This window comes from Diospyros lotus, chromosome 7, assembly GCF_014633365.1.
Source record: "Diospyros lotus cultivar Yz01 chromosome 7, ASM1463336v1, whole genome shotgun sequence".
NCBI classification, from domain to species: domain Eukaryota; kingdom Viridiplantae; phylum Streptophyta; class Magnoliopsida; order Ericales; family Ebenaceae; genus Diospyros; species Diospyros lotus.
The window spans coordinates 30,205,688-30,226,698 of NC_068344.1; the positions used below are offsets into that span (position 1 = coordinate 30,205,688).

The 21,011-nt window shown below is 33.4% G+C and overlaps 1 long non-coding RNA gene across 5 annotated transcripts; it reads right to left on the reverse strand.

Moving 5' to 3' along the window:
- Nucleotides 1-9,899: 9,899 nt before the first annotated feature.
- LOC127805817 (uncharacterized) lies at nt 9,900-12,822 on the reverse strand. Of its 5 annotated transcripts, XR_008024190.1 has the most exons (3): nt 12,699-12,782; nt 12,566-12,595; nt 9,900-10,483 (listed from the first exon to the last, which is right to left on the reverse strand). It is a non-coding gene; the product is annotated as an uncharacterized LOC127805817 (long non-coding RNA). The 5 variants fall into 5 exon arrangements; XR_008024187.1 differs by lacking the exon at nt 12,566-12,595 and having other exon boundaries at nt 12,699-12,822; XR_008024188.1 differs by lacking the exon at nt 12,566-12,595 and having other exon boundaries at nt 9,900-10,243; nt 12,699-12,818.
- Nucleotides 12,823-21,011: the final 8,189 nt, after the last annotated feature.

The following is a 21,011-nucleotide window of genomic DNA, read 5'->3' on the forward strand; positions in this document are numbered from 1 at the left end:
CATATTTGATGAATGAATCGAACTTCATCATTGATCATCAAACTGTCGTGAAAGGAAAAGCTTGGGCTTCATCCAAAGAGGGCTGCGGTGAGGCGATGAGATGGTGCAGCGGTGGTCGGTGCGATGCACTGCGACTAGGTGACGGCAGGATGCAGCGGCAATTGCCTAAGGCACTACAGTGGGGTGACGATAGGATGTAGCGGCGATCGCGCAAGGCACTGTAGCAGAGCAACGAAAGGATGTATCGACGATGCGACAATGAGGTGATGCCAAGTAGAGCTTGTTGGAAGCGACCATGGTAGAAAAAAAAAAAGAGGTTAGCCAAGAATAGAAGTGGTGAATTTGTAAATTAGGTGAGAATATTTTTATCATTTTAACGTCTTTGATCATGCTCTCAATAAGTCAATTATTTGTATAAGTAACATTTTCTTAAAATATATATGATTATAATAGTAAACAGTACAAACAACGTTCAAATTTAAAATAAACAGTACGGACAACGTTTTGATTTTATGCATCATTCTTCTCTATTATTGTTTGCACATCTTGTGACTCTTAATTATTATGTTGGTGGATTTCTATGAAATTTGCAACAATTTTTATACACTCAAATACCAACTTAAGCTTAAATATACTAATTTTATTTAAATAGTTGTTAATGCTATCTCTTCTTGAGTTGTCTCTCGAAGCCCACCAAACTTTAAATGATTCGAAAATTATTCATGTAAGATGCTCTTGCTAGTGAAGGTTGATTAATGTACAAGTGTGGAAGTGGATGTTAATAATTATTTTCAGCTAAAGTACCATATCATGGATGGATGCCTAATTTACGTTACTAGTACTTAGAAACACCCAATAATTAAATAAAATTATTGTGTCATAAATAAAGACACATTAAAAGTTTAAGAGCCCAAAACGATATTTTGTATTAAATTTGAAAGATATAAAATTTTCATACGTGGAGAGATCCTATACAAACGCATAAAGGAGATAACTTTAACATCCAAAAATTTCTCCGATAAGATAATTAATTATTCATAAAGAATTCTAATTCTAAAAGAATTTTAAAATATTAAAATAAACGTTATGCATATGAGATAAACATCATCTATAACAATTACAGTCTTAGCCAAATTAGAATGAATCAAAATAAGTATTATTTACAACAATTCTAATTTTATTATATTTTAGATCACTATATTTTTTTTTTTTATAAATAAGCAGACACTCATTCTTGAAAAGAGATAGTGTCTCTAATATATACTAGTTTCAATATAATTTTTTTCATCATATTCAATATCTGATTTAAGCATTGGAGTGTTTGCACATGAATCTCCCCATACTCTCTGATTATTTTCTTTTTTTTTTTATAGACTCAACCAATTTAACGATGATATTTTTATTTAAATAAATTTATTATTATATTCTCGCAACAGTACAAATTCTAGTCACCCGCTTATCATAAACAAAGGGTGGGTCTTGGAATAGCTCATATCATTTATAAATTTTAGTCGTCTATTTGACTCTCAACTAAGGATATATATATTATTTTGAAATATTTATATGTATGAAATAATTAAGCATCTACGTACCACAATACAATAGGCTATAACTAAAAGAATAAAAAATAAAGAATTGACACGTGTTGACTTCATCGGTTACATTATTTAGACACTTACTTAATTTTGATAACAATTATCTTTTGCATTGTTATATATAATTAACCTTAAATTTTAAATCCTAAACCCCAACCGAGTCCATAAACCTGAGGGAACCAAATTTTGACATGGATTCCATTAGGTTTCATCTCATTCCACCACATTGCTTAGGTAAGGTCAAAGAAAAATAAATCCAACCAGCAGGATTGATTCCATCTTTAGTCTTCGATGATGGGCATCTTTGACTAATTATATTATTATTATTATTATTATTGTGTCACTTTAAATTGAAGACTCGTGATTGGCTTTATCATTATAAAATTTACAAAATAAGAGAATTTTATCTTCTTTTTACGAGTTAAACAAGTCTTAGATAAACTCGAGATTAAATCTAACCACAAACAACCCATAGTCAAAGAAAACTAACCCAAAAGTATAACCCTTGAATGGATCTAATGATTTAAGGATGATGGACTCCAACATATCATGGAATTTGACTCAATGTAATTGATGGGAAAAAAATAGTACAGTTTGACCTGCTTATTAAACTATATATCTTATATATAGTTCAAACATTATTTGAACTATTTTATATATAGTTAAAGAGAGTCTCTATATATAATAAAAATAAAAATAACTACAAAAACATAAAATATATATTTAAAATTTCACAGAATATTCACTTTATATATTACAGAAAGGGAGCTGAATCATTTTAATTTTCCTAATGGAGACTTAATATCTAATCTGGATTTTTACGGAATTTTTTTTTATAAAAATATTTAATACAAAACGAAGATAGATAAAACTGTCAGCAGCGTTGTGAGTTAAAGAATTATTTAGTGGGTTTTAATAATAAACTATTTTTGAGAAAAATCATTTTACTTAATGGTACAAAAAAAGGTTGATGGGACCAAATAGTGTAAGTGGAGGAAGAGGAGGAGGAGGTGGTGAGAATTAGGCAGAGTTGGGGGGGATGGATGAATGATTGATTCTTCCCATCTAACCGAAAGGTTAATTAGCGTAATAAGGGGCCGCAAAGCCAACTTGTTTTTTTAATTACATGGAATTTGCTTTTGATTTGGCTTTTGATCAGTCTAAAGCTATATATGGGCTATGGGCTTCTCATCATCATCTTAATTATTCTAATCACACCGAAACTTTTGCGTCGGATGCGAGCTGGGAATCATCACCATTCATTGATCAATGTTTTGTTCCAATTAATCGGGGCAACGCAAATGTGTCGTTAAATATTCACTGCAATTGTAACCCATTTAATTAAACATACCATATATTCTGTCACTGATTGTTATTATCTATATCTAATCTATATTATTATATATATTATAACAAAACAACCGTTAATTTTTTTCCAACTCATTTTCACTTTTTATTATTATATTTTATTATATTTTATTGATATCCAAAATAAAATTTTTATAGGTCACTAATTAAGTTTAAGTTTGTAGAAAACGTGTAGTTCTTAGAACTTGTAGATGATTTTTTTTATAATTAAATAGTATTTGGAGAATGTGTAAATATGTTAGTATATAAAAAGACAAAATCTAATCCATATTATTAATTTTTAAATGTTAATATAAAATTTTTATTAAAATAAATTATAAAAAAATAGAGTTTTTTTAAATTAAAAAAAATCTTAAGATATAAGATAATACCGCCAAATACTAACTACCAAGTAAATTTTTTAAAAAAATAAATTTAATTTTTTATTTTATTTCTCATAATTTATCTCTCATTCTCTCTCGTTAATAAAACCACCACTCAAAACTCAAAAACCCTTAACTAGTTTTAGAACCATGCAAAAAAAGTGCAAATCTTATATATGTTATGTTATTACTTAATTTTGAAAAATAATTAATTTATAGGTTATGTTAAATTAGTTATTTAGACAAAATTAAATTATTTTAAATAAGTCATTTAAGTTATTTTGACAATAGTAATATTTTGTATACGGTATTTATATTTATCATATGTTGTCATATTTTTTTTAAAAATTTTATTATGTTTTATATTTTTATTATTTATGATACTAATTTATTATATGTTGTCATATTATTTATTATTTTGAATAAACTATTTATATTTATTATATGTTAAATTAGTTATTAGTTTGTGAAAAATATGTAGTTCTTGAAATCTATAGATAGAATTTATTGTTGTGAGGTTATCAATTTTAAATAAATTTAAAACATATAAACTTTCGTGTATTGCACGGGAATGAACTACTTATAATATATAACTAGTCGTTCACCCATGCGATGCATGGGTATTGTAAAAAAATAATAATTATTAAAGTGAAAGTTATATAATTTATTTGATAGTTACAATAAATGAAAATCACAATAAAGAAGTAAAAAATAAATAAAATAATCGTGTTATAATCATGAAAATACAACAAAAGGATCACATATTTTGAAAGATTTCCTTATATACATTCAAGGGTAGACGAACAATTAAAAGCACATAACTCTATTCCAAAATTATGTAAAAAATAAACTTAAATTAACATGTAATACAATAAATAATGCGTAAAAAATAAAAAATTATACAATAACAGGAAAAAAAAAAGAAGAAATAAACGATAACCAACCTATTTATTCTGAAATATGTATTCAAGGATAGATATTTTTTTTTTTAGATTTTCACGTGTATTTGTCTCATATGTGCTTACCATACAAACCCTCAAAGCCTAATTTTTCTTAGTTGCATTCACATAACTCACTTGATAGAATAATGGTGCTGTGTTACACCAGAAGACCAAACTAAGTAAAAAAATACGGTTAAATTTTACTAAATAAAAGTAAAGAAGAAGAGAAAATTTGAGAAGAAGAATCTAGAAAGGAGAAGAGAGGAAATTGAAGGGTTGAACGAGAATGGAGAGGAAGAAGAGAGAGATATTTGCTTTCTTTTATTAATTTATCTTTCTTCAAATTCTCCTATTTCTCTTAATTTATCAAATTACATGTCACCATTAAATTTCTTTTTTTTCCCACGCTTTGCTACACAATTCGAATCTTACTTACTTAACAAAATTTTCAAAACACAAATTTAATTTACATTTAATTTCTCTAATTCCAACATATAGCATATCTTCATAGTAGACTAAGGAGAAAAATGAGAATTAAATAAATGACAATAATCAATTAAGTTAAAAAATAAAATTATGACATTTAAAATTATAAAAAATAAATTTAAATTAATTAAATTGTAAGTAAAATAAAGATAATTTAAATAATCAATTAATTATATAAATAATAATAATCAAATTTTCAAAATTAATTATCCATACATGACTTTACATATTTCTCCTAACAATTAATTACCATATTTAAGACTGGTTAAATTTTTAAGGAAGCAAAAAAAAAAAAAAGTTAAAAAAGAAAATTATAACATTTAAGTTATATATAAAATTATAAAAAAATTAATTAAACTATATATAAAATAAAGATAATTTAAATAATCAATTAATTATATAAATGATAATAATCAAATTTTCAAAATTGATTATCCATGACTTTACATATTTCTTCTCGCAATCAATAACCATATTTAAAACAGGTCAAATTTTTAAGAAAGTAATAAAAAAAAAGTTAAAAAATAAAATTATAATATTTAAATTATATATAACATTTAAAAATATAAAAAATAAATTTAAATTAATTAAACTATATATAAAATAAGAATAATTTAAATAATTAATTATATAAATGATAATAATTAAATTTTCAAAATTGATTATTCATACATGGCTTTACATATTTCTCTTGACAATCAATTACTATATTTAAGACGGATCAAATTTTTAAGAAAGCAACAAAAAAAATAAAGTTAAAAAATAAAATTATAACATTTAAGTTATATATAAAATTATAACATTTAAAATTATAATAAAATAAATCTAAATTAATTAAACTATATAAAATAAAGATAATTTAAATAATTAATTAATTATATAAATGATAATAATCAAATTTTCAAAATTAATTATACACACATGACTTTACATATTTCTCCTGACAATCAATTACCACATTTAAGACATGTTACATTTTAAAAAAAATAACAAACAAAAATAAAGTTTTATATAAAATTATAACATTTAAAATTATAAAAAATAAATTTAAAATAATGAAACTATATATAAAATAAAAATAATTTAAATAATTAATTAATTATATAAATAATAATAATCAAAATTTTAAAATTGATTATCCATACATGACTTTACATATTCCTCCTAACAATCAATTATCACATTTAATACAGGTCACATTTTTTAAAAAATAACAAAAAAAATAAAGTTAAAAAATAAAATTATAATATTTAAGTTATATATAAAATTATAACATTTAAAATTATAAAAAAAAATTAAACTATATATAAATAAAAATAAAAAAAATTTACTTGGCAGTCGGTATTCGACGGTATAACCTAATATATCAAGATTTCTCCCGATTTAAAAAAGTCTCATTTTTTTGTAATTTATTTCAATTAAAATTTTATGTTAATATTTAAAAATTAATAATATGGATAAATTAATAATATTTATCTTGCCTTTTCATATACCAACATGCTTACACATTCTTCAAAATACTATTCAATCATGAAAAAAACCATTTACATGTTCCAAGAACTACATGTTTTTCACAAATGTAGACTTAATTAATGACCTATAAAAATTTCATTTTGGGTAAGCAAAAAAATTAAAAAAATATAATAAAATATCAAAATAGTAACTGAAAATTGGCGGAAAAAAAATTGACGATTGTTTTGTTATAATATATATAATAATATATAGATAATATCCATCTAAATAACCAACCCCAACCCGGCCCGTTATGGTTATCGGTTAAAATTTAACTTCTTCAGCCCCACCACAGACTCAGCTATTCAACCTACCATAACTGCCGAAACGAAGATGGAGAAAATATTAGGTGGTGTTCTCTCTGTATTTCAATTTTGAATTTTAAGTTTTGAATTCATTTTAAATTTTATGTTTTGAGTGTCTGTTTTGAGATTTTTAAAAACGCATTCTTTTTGTTATTCTGAAAAATTGTTTCTTAAAATAGAAAACTAGAAAACGTGTTTATTTTGAAATTTTGAGAAAATTTATTTTAAAATATTTTATTTAATAAATTTGATTCAAAGTTATAAATATTTATTAATAAATTATAAATTTAATTCAAAAAATTTAAAATATAACATAATAATCTGACCATATATAATATATTAAAATTATAAATTATATTTAAGATTATGATCTAACCATAACTGATAGTCTGTTTTGAAATTATAAATTGTTTTTGATATTAATTTTGAGATTTAAATTACTCACAACATAAATATTAAAAATAACAATAAATCATAAAATAACAAAATGTTGGTTTATTCAAAATTTTAAAAATATAATTAAAAAGAAAAATTAAAATAAAAAACTAGGAGTAGAGAGAAGGCGAAGGTGGACGAAGAAATAGCTGAAGAAAGAAGGAAGAAATGGAAGGGCAGGAGGCGATGGCGGCAAGCAATGGTGGATCTGGGCATGGCAGGTGGCGGCGCAGGCGAACGGTGAGGAGCGACAAATCTGGAAGGGATAACCGCGTAGGCGAACGACGTAGGCAGCGGTGGCAGGCGATGCGATGGTCGACAATGAAGAGATGGAGTCTGGAAGGGAAGAGATGGTGACAGAGAAGATGGTTGGGGTAGTCGCAGTGTTTTGGTCGAGACGAGAGAGAGAGAGAGATTGAAGGGTTGCTGGGGGTGGGGGGGTTGCGCGACCGTTTTTCGTGTTTTTGTGTTTTTGATGTGTTTTCAATGAAAACACCCAAAACAACAAAATATTGTTTTGAGTTTTTTTACAAAATTTTTCCTTGTTTTTGAAAATGCATTTTTGAAAATAACAAAGAGAACACGTTTCAGTGCTTTAAAAAACTGAAAACTGAAAACGAATTGAAAACAGCAAAGAGAACATGCCCTTATATATTATATATATTTGTACACAACACAACCCTTCTCCTTATTTTTGTTTTCTTCACAAAAGACTATTTTTGCAACTGAAATTAACCGTTACTAGCTCGCCCAGAGGAACAAAAGTTGAAGAAACAAGAAAAGCTAAAATGGGTTTGTTTACAATGAAACAACACAAGTAATTCAGAAGCCCAATTTTGGTTTTTGGATCATCTGAATCCAACTCTATGTGGGTGTTTTTGATTCAACTTACTTAAAAGAGTTGTAGTGTCTTACGTGATGTTGTTTAATAACAACGTGAGTCCATTCCCATTTTTAAGGCATAAAGCAAAAATATTGCTTGCTTCATCATGCTTGAGAATTCAAGTCAAGACAAGACGCAGAATTGCTGAGTTTGTCTATATGTATAACGGATTCCTCTATCTATATATTTGGAGGAGAACTATGAGAAGGATAAGGTTAATTTTTGAGCCGTAACTAATGAAGAGAATGAGCAAAAAGTTTATTTGACGTCTGCATTGATTTATGAATAATGCTATTTGGACCAAACAGCAGGGTTCTTATGAAAATGAAAAAAAAGTTGTTTCTAAGAATATGTATACATAAATGAAAACAAAAATCAAACCTCGCATGATTGGGAGGTGGCAACATCGATCCAAATACAGATGGTGGATGAAAAAACTTTTCTCAGAGTAGACAAAGAGCGGCAAACGAAGGGCTTGTTGAAGGTCGGGAGACCTAAAAGGACATTGTTACAGTAGAAAGTTGAAGAAAAACGATGGAAGAATTCACACTCCACGAGTAGAAGTGGCATCATCTGCCATGAGAGGTCCTTTCAATGGTGTACTATTGCCAGATCCAATCTTTATTACCCTAATAAAAACTGGCCCTGATGGCTTTGCAGCCCAACTCAAAGTCATTCAATGCTTCTGATGATGACATGATGATGTAGATAATGCCAATTTCAAAAGTTTCTACAGTCTCTCGTCCACAGCCACAGGATTTCATAGTTCGTTTTTGAGCAAACAATATCAAATTCAGGAACAGAAAATTTGTATGATTTGATAAGAATTTGACACGAGAGAAAATAATGTAAAGACAATGAACAACATGCATGATATATGTTAATTAGCTGCAATTCATAAGTCAGCCTTCTTCGCATATTGATTGTTTCCAAAATGAAAACTAATCACAGCTTTAAAAAGTAGTCTCTTTAGTATTATTTCCCTTTTTCTACTGAACTTTATAATAAGAGAAGATTTTTATTTTTGTAAATTTTAAAGCAAAACAAGTGTATATATATATATACATATTCAAGTGTTGGCAAAACACACATATTACGCATCATTTCCCAACGCCCATAATAAGACGAGCAAATGTTGGACCCTTTAACATTTCAATAGCTATCAAAAATTCCAAAACCCTTATCTTAGGGGCCCCTTCCCAAGAAATTATAGGCCCCCACCAGTTACCAGAGAAAATAACCCATGAAAACAAGCAACAAAACCAGGTTTCAACAACTTCACGTGCAATGGCAGAAAAATGAAAATGAAAATCCAAAATCACCAAACAAAATGTTTATTCAGTGCATAGTTAATTAATAGGACACTTCCATGGAATTCATCAGTCCTTGTTGCTCAACCTTCCCTTTGTCTTTCCCTCTGTTCCTCCCCTTGTTTCTTTGCACATTTACGAGCAACTTTTCATAGTGCTCCACCACATAACTTACACTTTCCAAGCAAAAGCAATATATTTATTTATTTTTTTACAAAAATATATCTTCAAAATAATATTTCACAAATTCGTCACGAAATTTGGTGTAAAACTTTTTGTTGGTTTGTCATTACCTTTTGTATGTCACCTACTAACCTAGTTTTTGTCCTTGCTCAGAACAAAATAGGTTAATCACATTGACAGCACCAAACAAGACACTGGTGGAGGAAAAAGGGACAAGATTTAACAGATAAACCAGAGGAAAGAGAATGAGTAGATAGAAAGAAGTTATTATTTTCTTCTTTTTTTTCTGGGTAAACTTCACGATGAACAGAGTGAGTGCTCCATTTGAACTTCAAAAGTGGGCTTTGATTACATCAATGGTGCTGAATGTTGAAGCTTGTATAAATGAGAAGAATGTAATTGATTTCCTTTGTCAAGAAATGAATGCAAAAGGCACAAAATCAGAAACAGTTACAGAGAAAGGGGGCGAACCTGTTGTGGAAAAGCCATTTGCATATACCAAAGAAGCAAGATGAAGAGTAGGAAGAAAAAGGTAAACATATCATAGTATATAGATTGAGCCGTCCCGCCAATATCACACCACCACCACCACTACCACCCCCGGCGCCGCCGCCACCGGCGCTGCAAATCCTTCATTACAAGCGAATGAAACAGAAGACTTGGGAACTGGGCGTTTTCCGGCCAAACAACCCGCCGGAGAAGCTGAAGAAAACCCTCATGAGAGGTTCACCGTCCACCGCCGCCGCCGCCGCCGCCGCGAGACAGTCCTAAGATTGGGTAAACGCAGAGGATGAGACAAAGCTGAAGGCTTTCTTGCTTCCATCTTGAAAGAGAGCTCAAAGAAGCTCAAAGGGCTGATGAATCTGGTCAAAACAAGAATGAAAAAAAGCAATAAGCAGCAGCAGCAAAAACAATGGGGGTGGGAGAGACCCTATGCGGAACATTTCTCCTTGGTTTCTTGATCTCTCCAAGGCCGCTGGATGGGTATTCTTGTCCCGTATTGAAAGTCACAAGAAGACACCAAACACGGCCTTGGTAGTGGTGTTTGGGCAATGAGCCACACTTGCCTTCTCTGTGGATGTGTCCACGGTGACCCCCAGTGCCTGTCCATCCAAAACATCACCAGCCCAAGTAAATGAGAATGAAACACTCAAGGCTCTCAGTGTCGACTGAGACTGTTTTTGCTTTTGAGAATTCAATATTCTTCATTTTCGAGAGTTGGATTTAATATGGCATTTAAATATTATATATTTTTTGTATTGCAAAGGTATAAAATTAATTTTAAATTAAAGATACTTTACATGTCAGTCAATTCGCAAAGAACTAATTTAAGATACATACAACATTTACATCGCCATAATTCTTCCACCTCTTCAAATGGATAACTTCTGGTGATACGCAAATAAAAACTTCAAAATCCAACTCTTAGATCCTGAAACCACAAACGCTTACGTACGTTTGGGGGATATGTATGGCCTCTCCATTGATTTTGGAACCCTTTCTCACAAACACTGAGTGCTATCAACCCTATTTTTTTCTTTTTCTTTTTTTAATTTTCTTCTCCAGCTTAACTTTGGTTCTTCAGAGGCCCAGTTTTGCTAGATTTGCGCAAGCAACCCCTGTCCTCTTTCCTGTTTCCCTGTCTACCCTTCACAATCTACCAAATCCCTCCTATGCCCCCCACTCGCATTTTCTCTGCTTTTCTCCTTCTCTCTGACCAAAGAGGCGCCAATCTCAAGTCTTTTTTCTTTTCGAGACAGCCACCAACGGCCAAACCAAACCCTACCCCATTAGTCTCCAAAGGCCTAACATTCGTTTTCATGGGTTCCGAGGGAGACTGATAGCTGCCTAGCAGCTATTACTGTGTAGCTAACTCTGCTCAACAAATTTGGTTTGACCAGTCCCTCTATAAAAACACATTCTTTATAATTGTGATAATTTTATTTTTGATTTTATATTGTAAATCAAAAATCAAAATCAAAACAAATTCATCTTTATCAACTATATAACATCATAATTGCATTGAATAACGTGTGGAAGTCAAACAAATGGGAGCCACTTGATGGAAGGTAACGAGGGACCCATAAATGTAAAAAGTGTTGGCAGGTCATGATGGGTATTTCGGTCATTCGAGCACGTGGCCGAAACTATCGCGGACTTTGCGTAGCCATTGCAATTTCCGGCGTGGGGTGGGGTGGGGTGGGGGAGGGGTTTGGAGGTGAATTTCCCAATTTGGGTCTGCTATTTCCGCCCATGGGTTGTTGGGCCCTAACCCAATCTGGGTTTCGCAGGGGCCGAACCGCACCTTCGATGATTGACAAGGCCGTGTTTGGTTCCTGCAACGGCTAAAAAGTTTAAGAGACTCGAAGCCCGAAATGACCACACTGCCCCTCACTCACTCACTTGCATGGTTGGGTTCAAACGAGAGGAGCATTGCAGGCAGATGATTGCTGCCGTGCAGTGCCCTTCTTGCTTGCATTGACGGCTGTGGAACCACGATGGGACACGTGTACGGTCAGAGATAAGGATCCATCACCCACCATGGGCTTCCACATCACACGTAATTATTTCCTCCCCCTTCTCAAAAACCCATGTCCAAAGGCCCCCAAAATATCATCACACATTAGCGAACAGCAAAAGACAGAATGTCTCAGAAAACAAAAGTCAGAAGAAATCCTCGCAAAACAACAACAGCAGCAGCAGCAACAACGCATTGCTCAGAACCCAAAATCATCATGATCACCAATCTCTCCAATGAGACGGTCAAGATTCAATCACGCGCATTATGATCGTATGCAGCAGCCGAGGGCTCTCGCGCAGGGGATTCAATTCACTGAAGCAGCTTTGTTAAGCAGAGAGAGAAAGAAAGAAAGGGCCTAAAAACCAGTGAGGGGAGGGGAGAAGAAAGGGGTTTCTGCCCGAGATCTGAACAGAGAGGGAACAATAAAAGTGAAAAGATATCAATCGTTTTCACCACAGATCTCCAAAGATCAATTAATCACACTGCTTTCTTCTCTGTAAACCTTGCCAGACACCACACATGGCTGCTGTACTATATGTATCAACTCCGTTGCCAGTTTCTTTCTATTTTTTCAAACCAATATTGCATTCACATTACATGTATGTATATTATACATATCGAGAGAGAGAGAGAGAGAGAGAGAGAGAGAGAGGTGAGAGCTTACCTTTTCAGCTACCAGGAAGAGCAATGAAAGCTGAGTTAGAGAGAGAGAGAGATGAGAGCTTACCTTTTCAGCCACCAGGAAGAGTAATGAAAGCTGAGTTAGAGAGAGAGAGAGAGAGAGAGAGAGAGAGTACCCTGTATGTATTCATCATCTTCTTCTTCTGGGAAACTGAGGCACCACCAAGCAGCCAGCTTTGCTCTCTCTCTCTCTCTCTCTCTCTCTCGTTGTGGGGAGAATGAATTTCTAATTTTAAAAACTGGGTTGAGACAGAGAGAAAGAGAGTTATGGGGGAGCATAATATAATTAATTAATTAATTTAAAATGAAAATAATAAAACAGTGAATCTTATTAAATTAGTGTTATAGCAATAAAAAGCAAAAGCTTCAGACTTTTCGCAGCCAGACAGTCACCCACAGCCCACATCCGGCTTATCAAATTCCGGAAAATATTCGTAACCATTGTTGTTAATTACATTCACAAGTCCCCTAATTGAATCCATGATATAACTCGTCAACAAAATTAATTTAATTTATATAAAAATTATGTAACAAAAACAGATTCATGTTTTACAAATATCATCATTCGATTCGTTAATCAGTCCAACTAGTAAAGGTGCTTTTTTCCTTTAATCTATTATTTTATTTTAAATATTAAAAAATTTAATTTTAATTTGAGATATGACATCTATGTTTGTACATCATTTATCATTCTACTAACACATGCATAATTTCGTTTAATTTTTTCATTTGCAATTTAAAAATCTCATCATAAGTCTTATTTTAATTGTAGCATGATTAATGTTACTTAATGCATTGTTAAATATATTACGTTTTATTATCTAAACTGGGTTTAGATACTCTAGTTCAATTTTCTAAATAGTGGTAAAATCTATTTGTGAGATGGGAGCTTCATGAAAGGGTACGTTTTTACATTATAAGCTTTACACGTAAAAGACCATCTATCTAATGTGATTTGTTTTTATTGGTAAAATATTAATGTAAGTGACTAAGTGTTAAAATATGGTTTAGATTATTCTTGATATGATCAAATTAAATAGGATATTAGATTAGATTATATTTTTTTGAATTCTTTATTTTTGATTAGGCGTATCTTGTATAGTGTATAAATATTTGGGTTAATTACTAAAAAAATATCAAAATTTTTATTAGTATATTAATGTTATAACAAACTTTAAAATTTATCAAATTTACATTTAAACTTTTATTTTTTTTTTATAAATTCTACAAATGTTGTTAAACTTAAGTAGTTAATACTCTTTGATGGATTAATTATTGACCTTTCTTCCTATTTTTAAGCTTCACCATGCCGATAATTAAAGTTAATCATTATAAATGTTGGGAAGTTTAAGAAAATAAATTAATTAATAATTAATATATCAAAATATTACTAATTATTTAATTTTTTATAACACTATAAAATTGATACAAAATTAAAAATTCAGATGTAAAATTAAAACTTTTTATAGTTTGTCGTAAAATTAATGCACTAATCAAAATTTGATAATTTTTTAATAATTAGAGAATAGTTAAAATCTGTTGAGATTGTAAATGAAATTGTAGTCCAAATTGCCAAAATGATACCATTCCAATCAGTCAAACTAGCGCCATTTTGGTCTCTCCTACCTCCTCGTCTATTCCTCCTCTCCAAAACCATTTAGAGCAACCAACGCTAACCATATCTCCTTCTCTCTCTTTTTTTTTTCTTCTTTTCCTATCCAATAAGCCACTATCCCAAGTCCAATCATCCCTCATCTTCTATTTTTTCTTAATTTTTTCTCTTCTCTCTATCTTCTCTAAAACCTTTTTTAACATGTTATTCCTTTCAGCTCAAAAAGATGGTCGGACGTGAGCTTGCAATGATAGAGAATGGACTCTAGGGATCTGCACGATGGAAGGTGATTGACACTTGCAAGCACTCTGATGCTCAAATAAGTAAGAGATTAAAATGGCAAAGTATTAGTAACCTCGAAAAGAACATACCTTAGCTCTTGATAGAGTTGGTTTATATAAAAGTAAGAGAGGTTCTCCTCATGCATGTTTGCATCGGGTGTTGTAGGGTGATGGGACTGAAACTTCGGCACTAGCAAGGCTCCCTAGCGGAGGCATGGTGCTAATGGGACCTGCAGTAAATGCCGATGGGACTAATAGTAGGCGCGAGAGTCTCAAAGCACGACAATGATGATGGTGGTTGCTGCAGGCTAAAATTGGACCAAGATCAGGCCATGGGCCGAGCGATCTTTGGGCCTTTTGAACTGGGCCAGGCCTGATTTGGCCGGTATAGTCCATAACCCCCCAGGTCAGATGTTCAAGAAGCGAGCATATGAGCTAGAAGAGGGGAAACAAGGTATGTTGTTACTTAACTGAGATGATGTTAGGGTGTGGCCGAGATAGTGTTCAAGCATGGCTGAGATGTATGATCGAGATGGCATTCGGGCATGACCAAGATGTATGACCAATGTGGGGTTGCGATCCGAATAGCATGAGTCTTCTGGTGTGCTTGAACTTGACCCGAATCCAACAATAGAGGTAGTCTTTTTGTCCTGTTACATGTTTAAAAATATTGACTCAAGATCGGGTAAGTACCTTTGTTTCTGCTATCGAGTTTGTCCTTGTATCCTGATGGAGCATGCCAAGAAAGGAAGACCAGGATGGACCCAAGGTTCGCCTACCGGGATAGACTCGGGCACTTGGCATAAGGCGTCAACTGAGATGAGGTGGCTGGCCTGCTTGATACAAGGCATGACTTGAGTGAGATCGAGGTGACTTGAGGCTTGACCATGCTTGTTTGATACAAGGCATGTTTTGAATGGGATGGAGGTAACTTGAGGTCCGACCATGCATGTTTGGTACAAGGCATGGTTTGAATGAGAGCAAGGTGACTCAAGGTTCGGATATGCCTGTTTGATACAAGGCATGGTTTGAACGGGATAGAGGTAACTCGAGGTCCGGACATGCCTGTTTGATACAATGCATGGTTTGAAGGGGATCAAGGTGACTTGAGGTTCGACCGTGCCTGTTTGATATAAGGCATGGTTCGAACGGGACCAAGGTTACTCGAGGTTCAGCCATACATGTTTGATACAAGGCATGGTTTGAACGGGACCGAGGTTACTTGAGGTTCGGCTATGCCTGTTTGATACGAGGCATGGTTTGAACAGGACCGAGATGACTCGAGGTCTTGACATGCCTGTTTGATACAAGGCATGGTTTGAACAAGATTGAGGTGACTCGAGGTCTTGATATGCCTGTTTGATACAAGGCATGGTTTGAACGGGACAGAGGTGACTCGAGGTTCAGATATGCCTGTTTGATATAAGGCATGGTTTGAACATAACCGAGGTGACTTGAGGCCCGGACATGCCTATTTGATACAAGGCATGGTTTGAACGGGACCAAGGTAACTCGAGGTCCGACCATGCCTATTTGATACAAAGCATGGATTGAATGGGACTAAGATGACTTGAGGTCCAACCATACTATTTGATACAAGACATGGTTTAAACAGGACCAAGATTACTCAAGATCCAACCATGCTTGTTTGATACAAGACATGGTTTGAACGAGATTGAGGTGACTCGAGGTCTGACCATGCCAAACTAACCCCTGTCCTTATTTGATCCAGGGAATGATAGACGGCACGATGAGAGAGAGGGAGGATGGCCCTGAGGTCCACCCATTGAGATAGACCTGGACACTTGAGGGTGGACTGACAGTGTCTCTGAACCCGAAGCAAGGTGAGAGAGAGAAATAACGGGATAGACCTAGGTCTGCTAGCTAGAGTAGACCCGAGGGGCAGACTAACCTCGTCGGTTTGAACCCAAAGTACTATGAACGAGAGAAATAGTGGGATGGACTCAAGGTTCACCCATCGGGGTAGACCCAGGCGCTTAGGGACAGACTGACCACGTCGGTCTGATCTTGGAGCACAACGAGAAAGAGAAATCTAGAGAAATTAAGAGCAACTGGTCTTCAAGATAAAAATAATTCGAGTTAAACAATTTTCAATTTTATTTAACAATGTGTAATCACATAATACATAGCGCGAAAGCTTGATGTGAGAATACCGAATGCTAGAAGAGAATAAGACCAAATTTGGGCTTAGGCTCATGTCAGCATGAATCCTTGAATGAAACAAATGCGAAAATCCAATTAATCAATAAATAATACAGGTAAACAAATTTAAGGCCACTTTGTTATAGTATTGTCACGGGCTGGCCACATTCTGTGCTTGCGCTAAGGATATCTTGAGGGCTCAACCAGGTGGTATGCTCAATTATCGAGTTTGTAGGTGACTTGGTAGGGGTCTTCCTGGTTAACGTTGAGCTTCCTTTCTCCGACTTTGAGCTATCACCTTACTATTCCTTCATTCTTTAGTCAGGTAGTTGTTCTTGGCGGCCAAGACCTCCTTTATGGTAATGTAACATGTTGCTTGCCTCTTGAGGTTGTCTAGGTTGGCAGCAGGCTTTCGAGCTAGCGAGCCGATGAAGGACCCCAATTTAAACCCGATTATAATAGCATGTAGGAAAACTGCTGAGTTGAGATCCCTTATTTGAATGGCCTCCTAATTGAATCTTTTCAGGAATGCTTGGACAGGCTCATGCTCACCTTGTTTCAAGTTGATGAGGCTGGTCAATGTCTTGCGATGGGCTCGGCTGGTGGAAAAATGAGTGAGAAAATGGGTGGTCAAGTCAAAGAAGTCATGGATAGAATTTGGATTCAGGGAGGAGAACCATAGCATAACTGACTTTTTCAATGTGCTGGGAAAGGCCAGCACATGATCGGGTTCGTGCCTCCGTTCAATAGCATCTCAGTATTAAACATGGTGAGGTGTTCCTGAGGGTTGGTAGTTCCATCATATGGCTTCAAGGTATCGGGAATGCGGAAACCATCTGGTAGAGGTACAACCATAATGAACTCCAAGAAGGGATGGCCCAAAGAATACAAAGATGTAGAAGGTGGGGGAATAGGGGTATGGGTTGCCTGGTGGTGTTGGTGGTGGCTACCCATTGCATCGTTATCAACCCGTTCATTGCGTTGGTCACCTTGTTGATTTTGGGTTAACTCAACAACCTAGTTTTGAAGCTTTTGGATAGTCTAGAGGAGAACTTCCATGGTGGTGGGATTGGTTTGAAAGGCTCTGGTGAGATTATGGGATAGGTAAGTTTTACCGGGCTCCACGATAGGCTCCAAATGTTCCTGTTGAGTTCTAACCTAGTCAAGAGGGAGGGTGAATTGACACCTTTTAAAAATTCTAATACAAAACTTATGCACGTATATATATGAGAAAACAAATTTAATACAAACCAAAATTGTAGTTGAGAGTACGGGAGCACTTAAATACTAGATGGATAATATGATATCCGTCAGCTGTGCTAGTATGTGCTTAGATCCAATATACTCTTCAAATTACAACTTGGTGAAAACATGTGATTTGAATGCACACAATAACAAGACTTTAAATAAAGAATGGTCAGTTAAAGCAAAACAGAATATAATACCAAAAACAAACAAGTATAATCAAGCAAGAATAAGTAAAGAGTGAAGAGAAGAAGAACACAACGATGTATAGTGGTTCGGCCCTTATGGCTTACATCCACTACCTAAGGATTTCCTTCTTTAGGATTTTCAACCAAATCCACTATATGAAACTTTTGATACAACCACCGAAGCCTTCACTTGGCTTCACCACCACCAAACTATTTCTGGAGTCTCACACTCACTGGTTTGGATTTTGTACGCTCTTTACAAGATACAAGAATAGCAGAGATTGAGAAATAGGGTTCTCTCAAAAATAATACAATGAAATGTAGAGAACTCTCTTAGTTTTTTCTCAAGAAGATAGAGGAAAAGAAAAGAGTTAGAAAGAATGAAAATCTTGGCTAATGATGTAGAAAATAATAGGACTTCCAAAAGTTGTTCCAAAGCCTTCAAGAGATCCTTTTATATAGTGTTAGAGTTGGCTTTCCTTGATCAATCTCAGCTCTCCATGTGTCAATCTTCAAGCCAATCTTAGCCCTTCGTTTTGAATTTTTGATTTACCTTCCATAATCAGCTAACTTGATTGATCTTCAAGACCTTTGACTTTTGTAGATCTCCAAGCAGCCTTGAATGAGCAAATCAATTCCAATAATGCATGGCTGATTTCAAGGATTAAAAATATCATCCAAACCCTTCATAATTCTTGCAAAATCGAAATTAAATAACAAATGATCAATTCTGACTTCTAGTTGATCTTCAAACTCCTTTGATTGTGCAATTGGCCCTTTAGCTTCCATAACAAGCATAGCTAATTTGAAATTTGAATTTAAATCTCCAAATTGTGTAAAATCCAACCAAATAATGAAGCAAATTTGTCCAACAATGAATATATCAATTATAACTTCAAAAGCCCTTAATTGATCAAGTTTCCATACTAAAAAATGTTGACAAGTAGAGAATCAATTTGTGTAGCTGAATATATGCAAGATATCCTTTGAATATTCTCCCATAATGAAGATATCAATTAGCCATAATTAGTAGGATACTTGATTTCATAATTTGAGCCTCCATATCATTTTAATGAGAGAGAATCAGCAATAAAGGAAAGTAATATCAATCAAGGTTTAATTTTCAAATCTTAATTTCCTCCATTAATGTTGAACAATAATGCTGAATCTTTAACTTCTCCATTTGAATTCAATTCAAAAAAAAAAATCTTCCATATTTAACTGAGTAGAAGAGCTTTTAGGAACCTTTAAATTTACTCAATGATTCTCTTACTATATCTAGACCAACGAGATGATGTAGCCTTGATGAGTGTGCTCCACGTGGCTGCCATGTCATCAAAATGCCATGTTAACAATGCCATGTCGCCAAGTTACATATATGGTAACTCCATATAGTGGACTACTCCAATCTCCTCAAAAACTTCCATATAGATCTTTTGAACTTCCCAACAAGGATTCCATATATATATATATATATCTTCTAGACTTTCCATTCCAAGAAGAACTTTCCATACATAGCTCAAATACTCAAATTTCTAGAAAGCTCTCTAAAAACTTGTTTCCATATATAATGAAATCTCTATATCAATATAAGAAGTTTCCATATATAACCTGTGTCAAGAAATCACTAGAGAGTAGCTTTGTAAGCCTTATGAAGGATTCATACTTTGTTAGTACATAAAATATAAATGAACATTCACATTCACACATGCCAATCATCAATCATCAAAATCTACACTCAACAGTTCCTTCCGACCCAAAAGGATGATCGAACATGAGCTTGCAATGGCAGAGAATAGATTTCGGTGATCGGCACGGTGAGAGGTGGCTGATATCTGCAAGTACTTCGACGCTCAAATAAGTAAGAGATTAAAGTGACAGAGTATTAGTAGGCTCGAAAAGAATTTACTTTGGCTCTTGATAGAGATAGTTTGGGCCTTCTGAATTGGGCTGACCCTGATTTGGCCGGTACGATCCACCTGCCATTCCAGTTTCTTTCCCAAGCTCACCGTTTCAACTCCAAAACATTTTCGGCAACTTGTCAAAGTCAGAGAAATGATCAAATCCAAATTTGGAACAACTTACTCAAAAGGGTTTCTAAGAGAAGGAACAAAAGAGAAGAAAAGAAAGACAAAAGAAGATGTGGGATGGTTGAAGCTAAGAGAAAAGAAAATAAGATATGGTTATCGTTGAATGCTCGAAAGGGTTTTGGAGATGAGGAAGTAAAAGAAGAGAAAGAAAAGAAATGAGAGGGCAAAAGGGGCGAAGATGGCCATGTTATGATACTCTAGACTGCAACTTCATTTACAATCCAAACTGATTTTACTTATTCTTTAATAATTAATTAACCCTAACTATTTTTTGTATGCAAACCAAACTACTAATACAATCAATGCATTCAATTCAATACAACGCCCTTCTATTATTTTATAGCAAGAACAAGGTTCTAGCAAAAAGAAAAAACAAGAGCAAGGCTAATCCTTTATTTTATTCAAGAGGTTAAGCTGATCCACATTACACCTAAAGTTATCTTGAGTAATAAAAATATTTTTTATTAGGTTTTAGCGTCATTGTTATTAATTGTTTTATTTCTAATTAAATTGAACTAGTAATTAATAACGAGACATTACACAAAATTTAAATAAAAAAGTGTTAAGGGACCCGCAAAATTCAAAATTCAAAATCCTACACTCACAAATGCTAACAAACTTCATGGAGCTACCAACCTTATAAGAGTAATCTTATGTGAATTTATACCCAAAAATAAGAAAGTTTCTTATATTATAAAGTGTGACAGTACTTGATATAAATTAAAACTAAAAAGCCAAGATATAGAACTGACGGATTATACTCCATCAAGTTGCTATTGCATGCATTTATCATTTACTGGATAAAGTTTTATTTCAATGGATGGTGTACTTTTCTGGTCGAAGGGTCGGA